The sequence below is a fragment of the Physeter macrocephalus genome, chromosome 1 (assembly GCF_002837175.3).
Source record: "Physeter macrocephalus isolate SW-GA chromosome 1, ASM283717v5, whole genome shotgun sequence".
Lineage (NCBI taxonomy): Eukaryota > Metazoa > Chordata > Mammalia > Artiodactyla > Physeteridae > Physeter > Physeter macrocephalus.
In genome coordinates this window covers 124,898,711-124,920,616 of record NC_041214.2, presented here as the reverse complement: position 1 = coordinate 124,920,616, position 21,906 = coordinate 124,898,711, and the positions used below count along the sequence as shown (strand labels likewise).

General features: G+C 33.4%; 1 pseudogene; it reads right to left on the bottom strand.

The window, feature by feature from the left end:
- Positions 1-13,645: 13,645 nt before the first annotated feature.
- On the bottom strand, positions 13,646-14,391 carry LOC102989255 (40S ribosomal protein S6-like; annotated as a pseudogene).
- Positions 14,392-21,906: the final 7,515 nt, after the last annotated feature.

Below are 21,906 nucleotides of genomic sequence, written 5' to 3'. Positions count from 1 at the left end.
ATGGACTTGAGGACACGGGGTGGGAGGGGGAAGCTGGGGTGAAGTGAGAGCGACGACATATATGCACTACCAAACGTAAAATAGCTAGTGGGAAGCAGCAGCATAGCACAGGGAGATCACCTCAGTGCTTTGCGATAACCTACAGGGGTGGGATAGGGAGGTTGCGAGGGAGGCTCAAGAGGGAGGGGATATGGGGACATATGTATGCATATGGCTGATTCACTTTAGTGTACAACAGAAAGTAACAAAGTATTGTGAAGCAATTATACTCCTGTAGAGATCTATTTAAAGAAAAAAAATATATACACAGGGACAAATGACAATGAAAATACAATGATCCAAAACTTATGGGATGCAGCAAAAGCAGTTCTAAGAAGGAACTTTATAGCAATACAATCTCACCTCAGGGAACAAGAAACATATTAAATACACAACCTAACCATACACCTAAATCAAGTAGAGAAAGAAGAACAAACAAAACCCAAAGTTAGTAGGAGGAAAGAAATCATAAAGATCAGAGCATAAATAAAATAAATAGACATGAAGAAAACAATAGCAAAGATGAATGAAACTAAAAGCTGCTTCTTTGAGAAGATTAAAAAAAAAAATCTTTTAGCCAGACTCATTGAGTAAAAAAGGAGAAGACTCAAATCAATAAAATTAAAAATGAAAAAGGAGAAGTTACAATGGACACCACATAAATACAAAGGATCATAAGAGACTACTACAAGCAACTATATGCCAATAAAATAGACAAACTAGAAGAAATGGGCAAATTCTTAGAAATGCAAGCATTCTTCAATATTCACAAATCAATCAGTATGATACTCCACATTAACACACCAAAGAATAAAAACCATATGATTATCTCAATAGATGCAGAAAATGCTTTTGACAAAATTCAACACCGATTTATGATAAAAATATACAAACTGCTCAAGCAACTTAATATCAAAAAAACAAACAACACAATCAAAAAATGGGAGGATTAATCTTCAAATTATACAAACAGCTCATGGACTTCAATATCAAAAAAACAAACAAGTTAAAAAATGGGCAGAAGACCTAAATAGACATTTCACCAAGGAACACAAACAGATGGCCAAGAGGCACAGGAAAAGATGCTCAACATCACTAATTATTAGAGAAGTGCAAATCAAAACTACAATGAGTTATCACCTCATTCCAGTCAGAATAGCCATTATCAAAATATCTAGAAACCATAAATGCTGGAAAGGGTGTGGTGAAAAGGGAACTCTACTGCACTGTTGGTGGGAATGTTAATTGATACAACCACTATGGGAAAAAGTAAAGAAGTTCCTTAAAATATGAAAAATAAAACTACCATATGACCCAGCAATCCCACTACCATTGACCCAACATATACCCTGAGAAAACCATAACTCAAAAATAGATGTGCCACAATGTTCATTGCAGCACTATTTACAATAGCTAGGATATGGAACCAACTTAAATGTCCATCGAGAGATGAATGGATAAAGATGTGGCATATATATACAATGGAATATTACTCAGCCATAAAAAGAATTGAAATTGAATTATTTGTAGTGAGGTGGATGGACCTAGAGTCTGTCATACAGAGTGAAGTAAGTCAGAAAGAGAAAAACAAATACCATATGCTAATGCATATATAAGGAATGTAAAAAAACAAAAAAACAAAAATCGTTCTGATGAACCTAGGCCAGAGTAGGAATAAAGATGTAGACATAGAGAATGGACTTGAGGACACGGGGTGGGAGGGGGAAGCTGGGGTGAAGTGAGAGCGACGACATATATGCACTACCAAACGTAAAATAGCTAGTGGGAAGCAGCAGCATAGCACAGGGAGATCACCTCAGTGCTTTGCGATAACCTACAGGGGTGGGATAGGGAGGTTGCGAGGGAGGCTCAAGAGGGAGGGGATATGGGGACATATGTATGCATATGGCTGATTCACTTTAGTGTACAACAGAAAGTAACAAAGTATTGTGAAGCAATTATACTCCTGTAGAGATCTATTTAAAGAAAAAAAATATATACACAGGGACAAATGACAATGAAAATACAATGATCCAAAACTTATGGGATGCAGCAAAAGCAGTTCTAAGAAGGAACTTTATAGCAATACAATCTCACCTCAGGGAACAAGAAACATATTAAATACACAACCTAACCATACACCTAAATCAAGTAGAGAAAGAAGAACAAACAAAACCCAAAGTTAGTAGGAGGAAAGAAATCATAAAGATCAGAGCATAAATAAAATAAATAGACATGAAGAAAACAATAGCAAAGATGAATGAAACTAAAAGCTGCTTCTTTGAGAAGATTAAAAAAAAAAATCTTTTAGCCAGACTCATTGAGTAAAAAAGGAGAAGACTCAAATCAATAAAATTAAAAATGAAAAAGGAGAAGTTACAATGGACACCACATAAATACAAAGGATCATAAGAGACTACTACAAGCAACTATATGCCAATAAAATAGACAAACTAGAAGAAATGGGCAAATTCTTAGAAATGCAAGCATTCTTCAATATTCACAAATCAATCAGTATGATACTCCACATTAACACACCAAAGAATAAAAACCATATGATTATCTCAATAGATGCAGAAAATGCTTTTGACAAAATTCAACACCGATTTATGATAAAAATATACAAACTGCTCAAGCAACTTAATATCAAAAAAACAAACAACACAATCAAAAAATGGGCAGAAGATCTAAATACACATTTCTCCAAAGAAGACATACAGATGGGCAAGAGGCACATGAAAAATGCTCAATATTACCAATTATCAGAGAAATGAAAATCCAAAGTACAATGAGGTATCAACTCACACTGGTCAGAATGGCCATCATTAAACAATAAATGCTGGAGAGAGTGTGGAGTAAAGGGAACCGTCCTACACTGTTGGTGGGAATGTAAATTGGTATAGCCACTATGGAGAATAGTATGGAGGTTCCTTAAAAAACTAAAAATAGAGCTATGATATGACCTAGCAATTCCACTCCTGGGCATATATCTCGAGAAAACCATAATTAAAAAAGATACATCCACTGTAATGTTCATTGTAACACTATTTATTATAGAGAGGACATGCAAGCAACCTAAATGTCCATTGACAGAGAAATGGATAAAGAAGAAGTGGTACATTATACAATAGAACATTACTGAGCCATAAAATGTAATGAAATTATGTCATTTGCAGCAACAGGGATAGACATGGAGATTGTCATACTGAGTGAAGTAAGTCAGACAGAGAAAGACATATATCATATGATATTGCTTCTATGTGGAATCTTTAAAAAAATGGTCCAAATGAACTTATTTACAAAACAGAAATAGAGTCACAGTTGTAAAAAATAAACTTATGGTTACCAGGGGAGAAAGGAGGGGGAGAGGGATAAATTGGGAAATCAGGATTGACATAGACACACTACTATATATAAAATAGATAACTAATAAGGACCTATTGTATAGCACAGGGAACTCCACTCAATACTCTGTAATGGCCTATATGGGGAAAAAAAATTTAAAAAGAGTAGATACATGTATATGTATAACTGATTCACTTTGCTGTACATCAGAAATTAACACAAAATTGTAAAGCAACTATAATAAAAATTTTTAAAAAAGACTGCATTCACATTCACTCAGTGTGCTGCTTGAGAATTCTAAAATTATGACTATATGACTAAAATTACTATTTTAAAAAATCCAAATTAAAAACTTTTATTGGAGTTGGTGTTTCTTAATTTGCTCTGATTTGTAAAGCATTTTAAATTGTGAATAAGAAGTGTTATATAAATACAAATGATTGACTGAGAGATAGGTTGTTACAGATTAGTGAACAGGAAGTCAACAGTTATTAACAGAAATTATGTTAGAAACAAAAATTCTTCCTAGAGAATGGTAAAAGACAAAATAACTCAAACACCTCTAAATCAAAAATTCAGTTACTAAAACCCCCACCAAAATTGTATATATTTAAAAACAATAACAATAAATACATTTTTAAACAGACAATTCAAATTACAGAAAATTTAATGGATACTCAACTTAAATATCTTGTATTGAATATAAAATCACAGAGCAACAAACATCTTGAACTTTGTTACCTTGTTATTTACCAGCAGAATTAGAACTTAAACTTGGTCATTCCAGTTTCCAATTCAATATTTTCTGGACAAAATATATTTGAATTTAGATAGAATAAGAGATAAAACAATTAAAATTCTAATTTTAATGTATTTTAAAAAACACACAATATCATCAATGACATTATGAAAAGGAATGTGATTTTTTTTCTTTAAAAAAATGTGGTTCAATGAAATGTTCTGTGACATCTGTCTCTTTCTCTCTCTCCCTCCAGCCCTCCCTCTCTCTCTCCCTCTCCACCAGATTTTTATTAGAGAGAACTGAACACCTGAAAAAAAAAGGCTTTGAAATGTTGATATTAAACATTTTCATTAAAAAGGGGGTGGGGAGTAAATTACTTTTTCACTGAAGTCTTCTAAGATCAGAACATTTAAATGCTTGCAATGGGTTGATAATCTTTAAAAAAAAAACTCCAATTAGTCTAAATTCTAATGAAAATATATCTAATGTGATTATGTTCACAGTATCTAAAAATAATAGAAGTATGTTTTTCTCCTGATTAGCTTCTTGTATATATGTTGGCTAAGCCAGACTAGATTAAAATGGGTTCTCTTTAGGACAAAATATTTACTAATGCAAAGGGTCACTTTAGGCTTCACTAAAAGAATAATTTAGTATTTGGGATGTTTATGCGCATGCACAAAACATTCACCATTACGCTTCTACTCTACAGTGGGGACTAGTCCAGATTTTTCTCAGCAAAAGGATTCTTGTTCACTGAGCCCCCTTTCATTGCCTGTTTATTTCTACCAATGTTGTCATTTTTCAGAGGTTTAAAAATGCTGAATTATGAAATCAATGGAATATTGGTTTCAACTGGTTGGGGACAAACTACCACTCTGTTTTAAGAAATTAGACTGGCTCAGCATGGTTTTCATGTCACTTCTCTAAATCAAGCACGTTACATTAGATTAGGAAATGCATATTAGAAGTATGTCACTAAAGCACTCAACTTCTCTACTGAAGTTCAACTGCAATTACATTTTAACATTTTTTTCTATCGTATTATTATATACATTATGATACAGTAAGCTTTCTTTATTACCCTAGTGTTTTTCCTTCCCATGCAGTTAAAAAGTGTGTGGCAGCAGAGAAGCTCATGATATCTGAAGGACAACATGACAAAGCAGCATTCCAACACCAGACTCAACAAAGTGTAGCAAAAGGAGAGAGAAAAACCTAAGTGAGAAAGTGAAATAGGTTTCTGTTGAAGTATGTTAGATTGCAGAGTGGGATCCCATGGGAAGTAGCAGAAGCTCTTTTACTGGAATCATTTAAAAGCTTTCTTAGACAGAATATTTAAGCATACATTTCCTGGAACAATCTCATATTGGAACAGAGAGAGATAAGATGACCTAGAAGTCTTTACTTTCTCTAGCTTCTAATACTTTATGATTCTGTACATATCAAAAGTATATTAAAATCTGAGGTGCAGTTTTAGACAGCATTAAATTGTTTGTATAGTTTTATAGTTGTGTACAGAAATGTCTATAGGCAGAAATACTGCAGAAGAGCACCCTGAAATTTACAAATGGATTATGTTAATGTACCAATGCAAGTTTCTGCTGAACTTAACCACCTTTTATATTCATGCAGGATAATGTGGTCCTCTAAAAACAAGGTACTGAAATTTATACTGTGTTCTGTGTGCAGTGTACTGAACCTATGAAATATGGTGATAAAATTTTTATTGAAAATCTAGTTTATAAAATAAAAGGAAAATAAACTCCAGTTATTCTTATTGACACATGCCTTCCAAGAATTAGAAATGTCTTTGAATATATTTTAAAATTATAAGTGAATATATGAGAAATTCAAAATTATTTATACTTTCAAAACTAATATTATAACAATTTAATTTTAAATATGGTCAACTCTAGTTGACTATAGTCTGAAACCTTGCATGTCTACTTCAAACTATCATAAATATGTACTTACTCTGCTATGGAAAATGTACTTGCTGGGCAAAAATATTCTTTGAGCTTGTTCTTAGATGCTTCATTGTATGATTACAACTTGACAAATCTAAAAAAAAAAAAAAATAATTTGAGTAAAAAGCTTACCTAAAATACAGAATGACATTCCTTTTAAGTAGCACATTTTAGGCAGAAGTATTGATTATCTTTAATAGCACAAATTTGTTAAAATGTAATATATATGACTTTTTTTCTTTTTATTCAAAAAGCTAGAATTAAAAAGGTGACAAGGTGGGAATGATAAACAAATTACAGATAAAAAGAAAGTTAAGGGACACATAACCAATCATAGTAGGTATATATATACCAATAATAATAGGTGAGACCCATTTGTAATCAAATTTGAATGAATTAACTTAAACACATTTTCAGATAAGCAGAGAAATTTGAACAGAAACCAGATATTGGATATTATTAGAGAACTGGTTATATTTAAAGATCTGTATGTGTTCATGTTACATAGTGGGACTTTACTGAAAAAAATGATATGGTGTCTGTGATTACTTTTAAATAATATGTAGGTGGGCCCTAGCAAGCATATACACAAAATAGTATTTTAAAAGAGGTAGTGTTGAAGTTTCATGATGGGTTCAAAGAAATTCATGATGCTATTCTCCCTATATTTATGTTTGCTTAGAACACTTTCATATTTTTAAAAGTAATATCTGATCATCATAAGAAAGTTGTAAACTGTATAAAGAAAAAAAGCACTCATAATCAATTACTTGAAGCTTTTCTATTCATTTACAGTGTTTATTGGAGTTGTTTTTCTACATTTTTACTATTATTGATGCTCAGATTAATATGGCACCAATACAGATTTTCCTTCTTTTGCACTATGAATGATAATATAGGAAAGTACAAAAAATATACATTTATTTTCTTCATGGAATTTTTTTTTCCTTTCTGGAGATTCTATTTAAGAGGGATTCTACACAAACAGTTTGTCTTTATGTTGTCTTTCTTGGGTTTTATCAATAATTGTGTTTATCAGTTACAAAATGATATTTATGCACATTCAATAACATATTAATACATACAAATTTCATGCTGTATAAATCATTTAACAAATTTTCTATGATTGCTCCTAAACCTACTTCACACAAACAAATTTTGGGTGCTAGGTGTATAGTCAGTGACACTGGATCAATATTGTAAAATCTCATGGGGAAAAATGGTTTATTATCTTATACACATACTAAAAAATTTTAGACCTTGAATTTGTAGGGGGTGATTGTCAATGTATACAACAGCTGCCTGAAACATTAATGTTGGTCATTTCAGTTACTCTTCGAGGGGTTCTGAATAGCATTTCTGCTTAAATATCTACCTCTTCCACCTTAAAAAAAATCCCTGCCATTAAGAACTCCTCACAATTAAGGCTACAGGCACCTATCAATTGTTTTTCCTTTTGAAGTTAAGGTAGATACTGCAAAATAAAATAAGCATGCTATAGATTCAGTTTATGGAGTCATTAGAAAACTTTTCTAACCAAAATCCAAGAGAGTTACCATTAATCACATTTAAATTCTGCATGTATTGCAGAAGAAAATGCTTCAGTGAACTTTGGTAAGCCAATGACACACTCAGTAAGACTTTTCTAACATTTACTGAGGTCTACTATGGGACTCAAATTTCTTAAGTGTTTTTGAAACTGAAATGTAAACTAATGGCTGATATTCTTAATATTCCTAATATGTTAAACAAGTATTTATGAACAAGTTTAAATATATATATGGATATATTTTTATCTTAATGTTCATTAAGAATTAAGACAATAAAGCTTAATGGGAAATATTAAAATAGGTGTGAAATATAATACTAATTGAGAATAAGTCACAAATTTGTATAGAGGGAGGATAAGGAGATAAAACACATACTTACACAATTCAGAAAAGCACTTTCAAAAGAGAGGAGATAAATTTGCTTAGGTCACTTATTTTCAAAACTAATCAACTGCACAGTTGGAAAAGTGGCCCACATAATATTTCTATTTCTCTTTCAGTTCCTTGGGAGAAGATAAGTAAAATATTGATGTTCTCATCCCCATTGTAATGATCTACCTGTGGTACAAAATACTGTCTATAAATAATTTTAGTAACTTATCAAGTTCACTGAAAATGGTGATATATGGATGTTGAATTTAACATGATATTAAAGAAGTATAACAAATTATTTCTAGAAAAGATAGAAGAACAGGAAAGTTTATCTTCTGTGAGGCTGGAGAAAAAAATATTATGTTTCTTTACAGTTAGGGCTTTCTGAGTTAATTTTACTAAAACTAAATTTTATTGACTAAAATAAAAGCCTAAAATTTAAATTATGACTAATTAGCCAGTGAGATAAATATCCCTGGAGTTTTATGTTTACATTTCAAAAGTAAATAAATCACCCCTTCTGTGAGTATACCCCCAGATTAAAAATCTGCAGATACTAGTATCATCTGCAGATACTAGTAAAAGTGTAAGAAAATTTTACTTACATTCCAAAAGACTAGGGTAAGAACACAAGATCTTTCCCATTATATTTCTGAGGAGACTCAGAGTGGGAAGGGAGACTCTTTCCTATATAAATATCCACATTCACTTTTTTTGGATTTCTCCTTTACATTAGACTACATTATATATAAAATGACATCTTCTAGTTCTCCTTGTTTTACCCCAGGGTGAAATATTGAGGCAAAGCCAAAGGCACATTTGTTATTTGCTATATATAAATAGTATTTGCTTTGCCTCTCTCCATGCACCTTGTGTTGGCATTCATGACAATATTAATACATATAGATATTAAAAACTGAACATGTTTTTAATATATAATAACCTGTGGAAATTTACAGGAAACTGGCAAAACAAATACAGTCCTTTTTAAATAGAGTCATTCAATACTACATAGGAATTCAATAATTCAATAATATTTTAAGGATCCAGGAAGAGAAAAAATTGAAAACCTTTAGTTTGAGATAATTTAGATTTCACAGAATGTTATTTCATGGATGCTTCCTCCAGCTTAACCCAGTGTTAACATCTTGCATAACTATAGCACAATGTCTAAACCAGGGAATAGACATTGATGCAAACCATAGATATTATGCAGATTTCATCAGTTATACCTGCACACGTTTGTACATATAACTTTGCACATAGTTTTGAGTGTGTGTAGCTCTGTGCAATCTTATCACAATTGGGACTTCACTTGATGGAGGCTTCACCACCAAAATCAAATCACTATTGAACCTTGATCGCAAGACTCCAACATGTTACCCTTGTAGCGCCATATCCTACCCTTCACCATCTCAAACCCCTAACGACCATTAATCTGTTTTTCATCTTTATAATGATGTTATATATATTCACATATATTACATATATATTCATGAATGTTATATAAGTGCAATCATGCAGTATGTATTCTTTTAGATAAGTTTTTTGTTTTTTTTTTCCCATTCAGCATGATTTGAGATTTACACAATTTGTGTGTATCAATAGTTTGTTACCTTGTATTGCTGATTAGTATCCCATGATATGGATGCACCACAGATTGCTTAACAGTTCAGCATTGAAGGACATTTGGGTAGTTTCCAGTTTCTGGCTATTATTAATAAAACTTTTATGAATATTCATTAACAAATTTAAAAATGAAAATAACTTTTAATTTCTCTAGGATATTTTCTCAAGAATGCAATTGCTGGGACATATGGTAAGTCCATTTTTATTTTTTAAAAGAATTTGCCAAACTATTTTGCCGAGTGGCTCTACACTTCTACATTTCTACTAAAAATGTGTCAGTGATCCAGTTTCTCTGCATCCTCACCAGCATTTGGTGGGATCATTAATTTTATATTTAGCCATTCTGATAAGTGTGTAGTGATATCTCATGGTATTTTTAATTTGCATTTCTAGATGTTGAACTTTTCTCATTTGTTTATTTATCATCTATTTATCCTCTGTAGTAAAATTTCTGTTTATGTACTTTAACCATTTTCTAATTATATTGCTGTTGAGGTTTCAGGGTTCTTTTTGTTTTGCTATTTTTTTTTTTTGGCAAATGTTTTCTTCCAGTCTATAATTTTCATTTTCATCCTCTTCACACAATCTTTCACAGAGCAAATGTTTTTAATTTGATGAGGTCAAATTTATCAATTTTTAAAAATGTATTGTATTTTTGGTGTCAAGTCTAAGAATTCTTTTCCTAGTCCTAGTTCCCAAATATTTTCTATTTTTTTCCTATAAGTTTATAGTTTTGTGTTGTACATCTAAATTCATGATCCATTTGAGTTAAATTCTGTATATAGGGTAAGGTTTAGTTAAGTTTCATCTGTTGGTCTATGAATGCCCAATTTATCCAGCATCATTTGTTGAAAAAGCTAACCCTCCTCAATTGAATTGTTTTTGCTCCTTTGTCAAAAATTAAATGGGCATATTTATGTGGATATATTTCTGTGTTTTTTGTTTGTTTGTTTGTTTTTTTCAGTACGCGGGCCTCTCACTGTTGTGGCCTCTCCCGTTGCGGAGCACAGGCTCCGGAAGCACAGGCTCAGCGGCCATAGCTCACGGGCCCAGCCGCTCCGCGGCATGTGGGATCTTCCCGGACCGGGGCATGAACCCGTGTCTCCTGCATCGGCAGGCGGACTCTCAACCACTGCACCACCAGGGAAGCCCAATTTCTGTGTTCTTACGCTATGTTTTATGAAGCTATCTCTATGGCATTATATCACTCAGAAAAATAATAGAAATAAAGGTAGATAATCAACTTGCATTTAAGCTAAGAAAAGAGGACAAACCAGCCTCTCAAAGACTATACTTCCTGTCCTGATTCTATTATTTAGAATTGTTCAATAATTGGGAAATATCACATCAGTACAGTATGACTGACTCAATCAGAATTCATTGTTAATCAAGTAAATAATATCCATATGCATGATCTCAATTTCTGTCTACAAGATGATGGTCTTCAAGGCCTGCCACATCTCTGTATGGAGCCAAAATATATATTTCCAATTTTTCCTAAATATTCTTCAATTGAATATCCAGAAAACTCAATATCTTTAAGTTTAAATCTGAATTTATAGGGGTTCCCTGATGGTCCAGTGGTTAAAGTCTCTGTGCTTCCAATGCAGGGGTTGTGGGTTCAATCCCTGGTGGGGAGAGTAAGATCCCACATGCTGTGTGGTGTGGCCAAATAAAAATAAAAATTGAAAAAAAAAATCCTAATTTATGATTTCCTCAAGATAAGAATGAGACACGTTCTTTTCACTGCTTTCACAATTTTAGTTAATAGCAGTTTTACTTATTCAGGCACCTAAACACATGGTCAAATGTGACTGTATTTTTTTTTTCCTGATTTTAAAGATCCAGCAGATTACCATATTCTGTCAGCTAAGGATCCCAAATATCACATAAATCATGTATGCTATCTCCATTTTCTAATGTTACTGCATTAATTTGTGTTTTGTTTTGTTTTGTTGTTGTTGTTGTTGTTGTTTTTCAGTATGCGGGCCTCTCACTGTTGTGGCCTCTCCCATTGCAGAGCACAGGCTCCGGACGCGCAGGCTCAGCGGCCATGGCTCACGGACAGGCCCAGCCACTCCGCGTCATGTGGGATCTTCCTGGACCGGGGCACGAACCCATGTCCTCTGCATCGGCAGGCGGACTCTCAACCACTGCGCCACCAGGGAAGCCCTAATTTGTGTTTTTAATATTTCTTCCTTGGATGTCTATAGTAGTCTCACTTTGGCATTCTAAAACAATGACCATGCCACTATTTCTTAATTCTGATTTCCTCAATGCTTTTGGTCACATTGCCTGAAAATAAAATCCATAACTAAGATATTTAGCTTCTCTTTCATCATCTGTAAAATGACAGTTAATTTACCAATGTTTTAATGCCATTCAAAATATAAAGTTAAAAAACAATTGACACAAGCTACTTAGACCAGTGACTGGCATGTAACTGCTCAAGAAATGGTAACTATTTTCATTATCATTAGTAAGTTATACAAAACCCTTGATATTTGAAACCTTAACTACATACTAATATTACTCAAACTTCCATTAGTAGTTTAAACTCACCCTAATGTATCCCAGTAGCCCTCTTAATGACTGAACTCCAACCCATTCTTTGGGATTCTGATCAAACATCATATGCTGGGTAAACCCTTGCCTGTTCTCTCTGGACAGTTACGCATTTTCTCTTCCTTCTCTAAAGTAATATATAATGTGTGTATTAAATTGTTATATATTTTTTTCAATATTTTTACAATTTATTTCCTTCCCTAAACTGAGTTTCTAAAGATCTGGTACCTGAGCTATTATTGTACATTTTCTGTGCTTAAATGTCTAGTTAAATTAATGGAAACTTTAGTTATTAAATATAATTAAATAAGAAACATGAGATTAAAATATGCATTAAAACACTTGGTTGAAAATTAGAAATAATGACACTTCCAAAATGAGTTAAAATAGTATTTTTTCATAATTTTCTAATATTACCCTCACACTTTCTTAACATATTCTCCTTAGACTAACTAGAATAAGCAAAATTGTGGTTTCAATTTCCCTTGTTTATGTACTTACATGCATGACTGTATCCTAATAAAGCTCTCTTTTATAGCTTTATTTTCTAAAGAAAAATACTCTAAATATAATCTTCATCTTGTTTTTCTTTTCTTTTGTTAAATCATAGATATACCTACAGATCTGTAGCTAGAGTGATCAGTGATCCAACAATATCTTCTTTTTTAAAAAGAATTGTTTATTTTTTATTAAAGAATAGCTGATTTACAATATTATATTAGTTTCAGGTATACAATAGACTGATGTGATATTTTTATAGATTATACTTCATTTAGAGTTATTACAAAACTGGCTATATTTACCTATGCTGTACAATATATTCTACTTGCTTATCTATTTTGTACATAGTAGTTTGTACCTCTTAATCCCATACCCTTATCTTGTCCCTCCCCCTTTCTCCCTCCCCAGTGATAACCACTAGTTTATTCTCTGTGTCTGTGAGTCTGTTTCTGTTTTGCTACATACATTCGTTTCATTTTTTAGATTTCATATATAAGTGATAACATAGAGAATTGGTCTTTATCTGATATTTCACTAAGCATAATACTCTCTAGGTCCGTCCAAGTTTTTGCAAATGATAGAATCTCATTCTTTTTTATGGCTGAGTAATATCCCATTAGATATAGATTTAGATATAGACACACACATACACACACACACACACACACACACACACACACCACACACACCACATCTTCTTTATCCACTCATCTGTTGATGGACATTAGGATGCTTCCATATCTTGGCCAATGTAAATAATGCTGTGAACATTGGGGTGCATATATATTTTCAAAACAGTGTTTTCATTTTTTTTCCAGATATATACCCAGGAGTAGAATTGCTAGATCATATGGTAGTGCTATTTTTATTTTATTTATTTATTTTATTGTTTTTTTGATGTCTGATCTTATTACTTGTTACTTTAGAACACCTCATTTTTGACTAGACTCAGACTTAGAGGTAGAAGCTTTCAGAGAGAACAGCCTCGACTCTTGGCAGTCTGTTCCTGACATTTTTCTTTGGCCTCCTTCATTCCCTTGGCCAAAAGTTTAGCATATTCTGCAGCCTTTTTCTTATTTTTCTTAGTACGCTGTTCCTTCAGAGCAATATGCCAATGTTTGTGTTGCAGAACACGTGGAGTAACAAGATGCTGAATCCTGGGTACTTTGGTCCTAGGTTTCTTACCTTCTTTGTTTATGGGCTTTCTCACAACATACTGGCAGACATCGTCTTCTTTAGAGAGATTGAAAAGCTTGCAGAATCTGCTAGCTCTTTTGGGCCCCAGATGATGAGGCACAGTAGTATCAGTGAGTCCGGGAATATCCTTCTCCCCTTTTTTTATGGTGACCCAATTAAACACTCAGATTGGCAACCACAATGCAACCCCGTACAGATTTGCACTTTCTTTCTTCAGTCCTCCTTGGTCTGTAACAGGAATGCCCATTACTCAGTAAAAGGCCGACTTGGCCATGGATCAAGACACCTGCTTCCTGGTGAAACCTTGTTTGTCATTCCCACCACTGATTCAAACCACATAACCCTTCCATTCTTCACCCAGAACATCAGTAATAACTTCTGTGGCCAAAACTTTCTCATAAAAGGTAAAAAGTTTTCATTCATCATCCACTTGAATGAGTTTCTGACAGCCAGTGGCTGGGAAAGAGATATTCACCTTCATCCTGAAGCAGCTGATGGCCTCCAAGTCACTGCAAAGAAGAGTGGTAGTACTATTTTTAGTTTGGGGAATCTCCATACTGTTTTCCATGGCAGCTGCACCAATGTACATTCCACCAACAGTGTGCAAGTGTTCCCTTTTCTCTACATGCTAGCCAACATTTATTTGTAGATTTTTGATGATAGCCATTCTGACAGGTGTGAGGTGATATCTCACTGTGGTTTTGATTTGCGTTTCTCTGATGATTAATGATGTTGAGCATCTTTTCATGTGCCTGTTGGCCATCTGTATGTCTTCTTTGAAAAAATGTCTATTCAGGTCTTCTGCCCATTTTTAATTGTTATATATATATATATATATATAATATATATATATATATACAGTTCTATGAGCTGTTTATATATTTTGGATATTAACCTTTTATCAGTAATATCATTTGCAAATATTTTCTCCCATTCAGAAGGTTTTCTTTTCATTTTGTCAATGGTTTCTTTTGCTGTGTAAAAGCTTTTAAGTTTAATTAGGTCCCATTTATTTATTTTTGCTGTTATTTCTTTTGATTAAAAAAACATTGTTATGATTTATATTAATGAGTGTTCTGCCTATGTTCTCTTTTAGGAGTTTTATGGTTTCAGGTCTTACAGTTAAGTCTTTAATCCATTCTGAGCTTATTTTTGTATATGCTGTGAGGAAATGGCCTAATTCGTTTACATGTACCTGTTCAGTTTTTCCAGTACCACTTATTGAAGAGACTGTCTTTTCTTCATTATATATTTCCTTTTCTTTATTTATTTTTGTCTGCATTGGGTCTTCATTGCGGTGCGCAAGCTTTCTCTAGTTGTGGCAAGTGGGGACTACTTTTCATTGCAGTGCACGGGCTTCTCATTACGGTGGCTTCTCTTGCTATGGAGCATGAGCTCTAGGCATGTGGGCTTCAGTAGTTGTAGCACATGGGCTCAGTAGTTGTGGCGCACAGGCTTAGTTGCTCCGTGGCATGTGGGATCTTCCTGGACCAGGGCTCGAACTCATGTCCCCTGCATTGGCAGGTGGATTCTTAACCATTGTGCCAGGGAAGTCCCTCTCCATTGTATATTCTTGTCTCCTTTGTAGTAAATTAACTGACCATAGGTGCATGGGTTTATTTCTGGACTCTCTATTCAGTTCCCTCGATCTATGAGTCTCTTTTTGTGCCAGTACTATATTGTTTTGATTACTGTAGCTTTGTAGTATAGTCTTAAGTCAGGGAACTTGATATCTCCAGGTTTGTTCTTTTTTTTCAAGATTGCTCTGGCAATTCTGAGTCTTTTGTGGTTCCATATCAATTTTAAGATTATTTGTTCTAGTTCTGTGAAAAATGTCATGGATATTTTGATAGGGATTGTGTTAAATCTGTAGATTGCTTTGGGTAGTATACACATTTTAACAATATTAACGATTTTCTTAATTTACTTATCACCTAAGCACACACACACACACACACACACACACACACATAAAAATTTCACATATATGACATCATAGATATATGTAGGAGGTTTCTGAGTTTCTTTTCTTTTTATTTTTTTTCTTTTCCTTTTCTTATTCTCCAAAAATATTGTCCTAAACCACACATACACTCAATAGTAGACATAAGGCTATGTTTCATATTTATATATCATTGTAAACATATAGAAAATTATAAAATATACACATTTGTAACCACATGCTTTCAGAAATGTGTTATTGTAGAAATTAAACTTTTTGGCACTCAATCATTATGTAAATACTTTAAAGTCATTTGACATAATTTTAATTGCTTCCTCTTAATGCTTTTATAAAGTATGCAAAATCAATTATGCCAAAATTTGTCTCAATTCACATTGTTGCCTTCTTTTGCCATTACAGTGTTTCAGCACACATGTATATCCATTAATGCTTCTATTTCATTTTTTTTTAAATCACAGGAGCAGGCTTGACGAATAAAAGAGCAAATACATCTCTAAATTTTGATATTGTGGTACAATTTGCATTTGCCTTAACAATGAATAAAAGCACCCTACATATACCTGTGAAAATCTGATGGTGGTGAAACAATTTAGCAACTTTACTAAATTTTAATTTCTCTACTTTGCAAATAGAGCAACTGCTTGGTAGCTAACATCCATTGTTGCTGGTTTGCATTCTTGCCCTAAAGCACCAACTGGACTTTAAACTACTCTATTAGCCTTTGCTGGCAGGGTGGGGAGCAGGGAGAGAGAGATAGACAGACAAACAGAGACAGAGACAGAGAGGGAGTGAGTTTAAGAAACTGGTTTATGCTATTGTGGAGTTTGGCAAGTCCAGAATCTGCAGTGCAGGCTAGCAGGCTGGAGACCTAGGGAAGAGGTGATGTGACAGTCTGAGTTGGAAGGAAGTATGCTGGCAGAATTCTCTTTTCTTCAGAGGAGGTCAGTCGTTTTCTATTAAGTACTTCAACTAATTTGATGAGGTCCATTCACATTATGAAGTATAATCTGCTTTACCCAAAATCTACTGATTTAAATGTTAATCTCATCTAAACAATACTTCACAGAAATATCTGGAATAATATTTGACCAACTATCTGAGTACAGTGGAGAGACAGGTTGACAACTAAGTTTAACCACAACAACTATGTATATGATTTCATCTTCCTACACACAAGGAAACTGAGACCTAGTACTGTCAAATGCTGTGTTAAATCAAAAACAGACATTTTACATTTAACTAATTTTGTAGCTGAAACCACTAGTTTTCCCCCAGAGTATTTTCTTCCTTCTTTCTTAGAAATAGAATCCTGGAATTATTTGGATACATGGCCATTTGGAATAAACACTGTATTTCCAAGACTTACTTGGAAATAGTTGTAGTCATGTGACTAAGATCTAGCCAATGGAATGAAAGAATATTTATCAGCTGTCTTTTCCAACAAGTATCTTTAATAGGAATGGGTGTGCTCTTCAGTTTTCTTTTACCACAATTGAATCTGGAGTAAATTAACATGCTAAGTATGGCAGACCAAGTAGATACTAGTAAACTGGCTTCCTTTATAAAAGCTTTAGACTGCTGTCATATTCAATTTGCTTGAGGAAGAAAGATATTTCTATGTTGATTAAGTCACTATTATATTAGGCTTTTTATTGCTAACAGGTAAACAATACACTTGTTTTAGATAAACTCTGGTGGCTGATCACAATGTGCCTTTCTATGTTCTATACAAATCTTTCCACTTACATAGAATGGCCCACTAACTCATTTTCAAATAAAATTATTTTTCAATGATATTTTTTCCATGCTACCAATTATTTGGCATGACTTTCCAATTAATTATGAACATTTTTCACTTCCATTAATTAAGGAAATATAAAATTTTAAGGTACATTTACAAATCAATGATCTACATGATATACTGACCCATTGTGGGAGAGTCCTAGAAGTTTCTCAGTTACTTAGACAAAATATCAAATAGCTTAAGACCCTTATCACTTTTAAACAAGGATTTTTTTCTAATTCTGCTTAATCATGATTTTGTTTAAAAAAAAACAATCAAAACAGTAAAGTTAAAACCATTGTAATCCTTTTGTTCTAATAATATTACAGATTTTTGTAAAAATCAGTGTTTTTATGATGCTGGAGTAATATATCTATTCAATTGTTCTTTCAAACATTCATTCATTTATCCAGCTATTTATTCTTTGAAAGAATTAACAAGAATCTACTGAATACCAGCTCTGAGGATAAAAGTATACATTAGGCACAGGGTCTGCTTTCAAGCTTCTGGTAATCTTTGAAGAAAAAAAAGATATTTATCATGCCATGAATCAGATACATGAAAGGAATAAGTATAGGATATTAGTGTTGCTAACTTAATGTTGGTCTTAATAATTCTCTCTGTTGATGTCCTCCCATGAGAAGTAGAAACCTGGAGTTGTGAATATTGATTTCTCAATGCCTGGAGTTTTTCTTTAGAATTTCTGAGAAACTAAGAGAAGAATGGAGAGTCATTTGGACAGATTAATGGACACCTCTTTAACGTGGATCCACAGGGACTTTCAAAATTTCTCTGGTCATTATATGGCTAGCACCAATATCTCAGGAAGCTTGGCACTCATTTTTTTCCTTTTTTTTTTTTTTTTTTTTCTTCTGCGGTACGCGGGCCTCTCACTTGTTATGGTCTCTCCCATTGCGGAGCACAGGGTCCGGACACACAGGCTCAGCAGCCATGGCTCACGGGCCCAGCCGCTCCGCGGCATGTGGGATCCTCCCGGACCGGGGCACGAACCCATGTCCCCTGAACCGGCAGGCAGACTCTCAACCACTGCGCCACCAGGGAAGCCCTCATTTTTTTCCTTTAAACAACGGTTTTATGGTAAGAATGAATCCCTAGGGGTGTAGAAACTGTCAGTTGTTTGTATTCAAAATAATACTCTTCTCAGACTGCAGTGGTAAATATTACTCTTTCTTTCTTAAGTAACTCATGTTGCCTGAGTCTAGGAAGAAATAACATAGACACGGTTTGTCAATATATCTCAGAAGAAAATATCACAGATGTGTCCCATCCTTTTCAAGTCCAACCTGTACCCCCACTGGATTTATCAATATTTCATGTTGATAAAAACAAACGGGGTGAGGATGAGATTTGATCAGATTTGATGAGTCTTAAAGGAGGAAATAGAACTTAGCAGTATCTGATAAAAGTGCTAAATGGCTGAAAATAACCATAAGATGTTCTGAAACATTTACAGGCACGCTTCTGCAGTTTTCATGACGTTATGGGTGGTAAGGAGAGGTACATAAATGTGAATCATTTTACTCATTTGTTTAGGAAATATAAAATGATTAATTTAGTCAAGTAAAGAAACTTTTCATTCCGTAAATGTAGGTAGCTTTGTCTTGAAGTTATGGATTATTGAGTAATTAGAAGAATCCATGGGCATTTATGAGTGAGATTTTTTTAATTTATAAAAAGGTATCTCCAGACTCGGACAACAAAAATCCCTAGCTCAGAAGAGAAACAAAACAGAGTGCATAGCTGAAGGAATTCAAGAAGTCAGGGAGAATTGGAAAAAGACTTGACTAAGTAAATATTATAAAGAGATGCAGGAGTAAAAGAAAAGGACATATTTAGACTTATGGCCTTAACATTTTCAAGTAGAGAGAAAGCAGAAAACCTTTTATCAGAAATCAAGATTATTGTCTGACTTACTTCACTTAGTATGATAATCTCTAGTGGCTACAAATGGCATTATTTCATTCCTTTTTATGTCTGAGTGATACTCCACTGTATATATGTACCACATCTTCATCCATTCATCTGTTGATGGACATTTAGGTTGCTTCCATATCTGGCTTCCAGTGCTGCTATGAACACTGGAGTGCATGTATCTTTTTGAATCAGTTTTCATATTTTCCAGATATATGCCCAGGAGTGGGATTGCTGGATCATATGTTTATTTTCAGTTTTTTAAGGAACCTTCATACTGTTTTCCATAGTCACTGCACCAACAGTGACATTCCCACCAACCGTGTAGGAGGGTTCCCTTTTCTCCACACCCTCTCCATCACTTATTATTTGTAGACTTTTTGATGATGGCCATTCTGATCTGTGTGAAGTAGTACCTCACTGTATTTTTTATTTGCATTTCTCTAATAATTAATGATGTTCAGCATCTTTGCATGTGCCTATTGGCCATCAGTATGTCTTCTTTGAAGAAATGTCTACTTAGGTCTTCTGCCTCTTTTTTTCTTGTGTTCTTTTGGTTTTTGTTATTGAGCTGTATAAGTTGTTTGTATATTTTAGAAATTAATTCCTTGTGGGTCATAGATCACATCATTTGCAAATATTTTTTCCTGTTCCATAGTTTGCCTTTTTGTTTTGTTTATGTTTTCCTTTGATGTGCAAAATATTTTAAGTTTAAATAGTTCTCATTTGTTTATTTTGCTTTTGTTTTCATTAGTTTAGGAGACAGATCCCCCCCAAAATATTGCTGTGATATATGTCAAAGAGTGTTCTGCCTATATGTTCCCCTAGGAATTTTATAGTATCTGGTCTTATATTTAGGTCTTTAATCCATTTTGAGTTTATTTTTGTATATGGTGTTACAGAATGTTCTAACTTCATTATTTTACATGTAGCTGTCCAGTATCCAGTACCACTTATTGAAGCGGCTGTATTTTCTCCCTTGCATATTTTTGCCTCCTTTGTCATAGATTAAGTCAGACTGAGAAATACAAATATCATATGATATCACTTTTATGTAGAATCTTTAAAAATGATACAAATGAATTTACTTACAAAACAGAAATAGACTCACAGACATAGAAAACAAACATGATTACTAAAGGGAAAAGGGTGTCAGGATAAATTAGGAGTTGGGGATTAACAGATATACACTACTATATATAAAATAAACAACAAGGACCTACTGTATAGCACAGGGAGCTACATTCAATATTTTGTAATAACCTATAATGTAAAAGAATGTGAAAAACAATAAAAATATATAAATATAAATTGATTCACTTTTCTGTACACCTGAAACATTATAAATCAACTATACATCAATTTTTAAAAAATTAAATAAAATAAAGCAGCTAATGGGTGACCATTCTTGATTCTCCTAGTCAAAAACTACAACATGACAATTACAGCCTGAATGTATAGATGACAACCAACTCTCTGATTTACCTTCATCTAACATGAACTGCCATGTTGTTTTTGGTTATGGAATCTAAACCTCTTCCTAAAATTGATGCTGTCTGACTCCAGTCCCCAGATCTGTCAAGTCCTGGACCTGGTCTCTAAGCCTGATGTTCTTTTAAGCTAAAAGTACTAGAGCTAATTATAAATTACCCTTGGTTCTCAGTTTTAAACATGTCTCTTTTAATCATATGCTTGAGGTATTGATAAATTCATAGCCTAAAGTAGGACCAGACTATTTTTCTACTATTTCTCTTATAATTATCTTCTAGAAAATAGTCTTCTATTTAATCTCAAAACCTGGGCTTGGGGTCTTTATGTTAGCTGAAAGACTTGTCTGGTGCCACCTTTTTTCCTGCCTATATTTCTATGGATTATTCCCAAATTTCAATTATACTCATTCACAAGTAATCTGATAAACTTTAAAAATATTGAAATGATTAAACCATAACTTGATGGCTTTTCAAATTCATTGTATAACATTTTTTCTACTTGAACCTTCTCTTAAGTTTTTAATTACATGTGTACCCCCAATTAATTAAAATAAATAATATGGTAGCCAACCCACAGAACTGTGAGAAAAGTATATATATTTTTGTGTTAAGAAACTAAGTTTGGGGATGGCTTGTTATGTGATAATAGATAACTGCTGCATAAACAGATGAACTAATGCAGAAATGGGCTGCTGCCATAACCAAAATTTAAACTATGTGGGTTGAATTTGATATAAGGCAACAAGCTCAGTCTGGTAATGCAATGCAGAAACTGTTAGAAAAGCTTGGAAAATGACAACTTACATTTGTAATAGTGAAATAATTGAA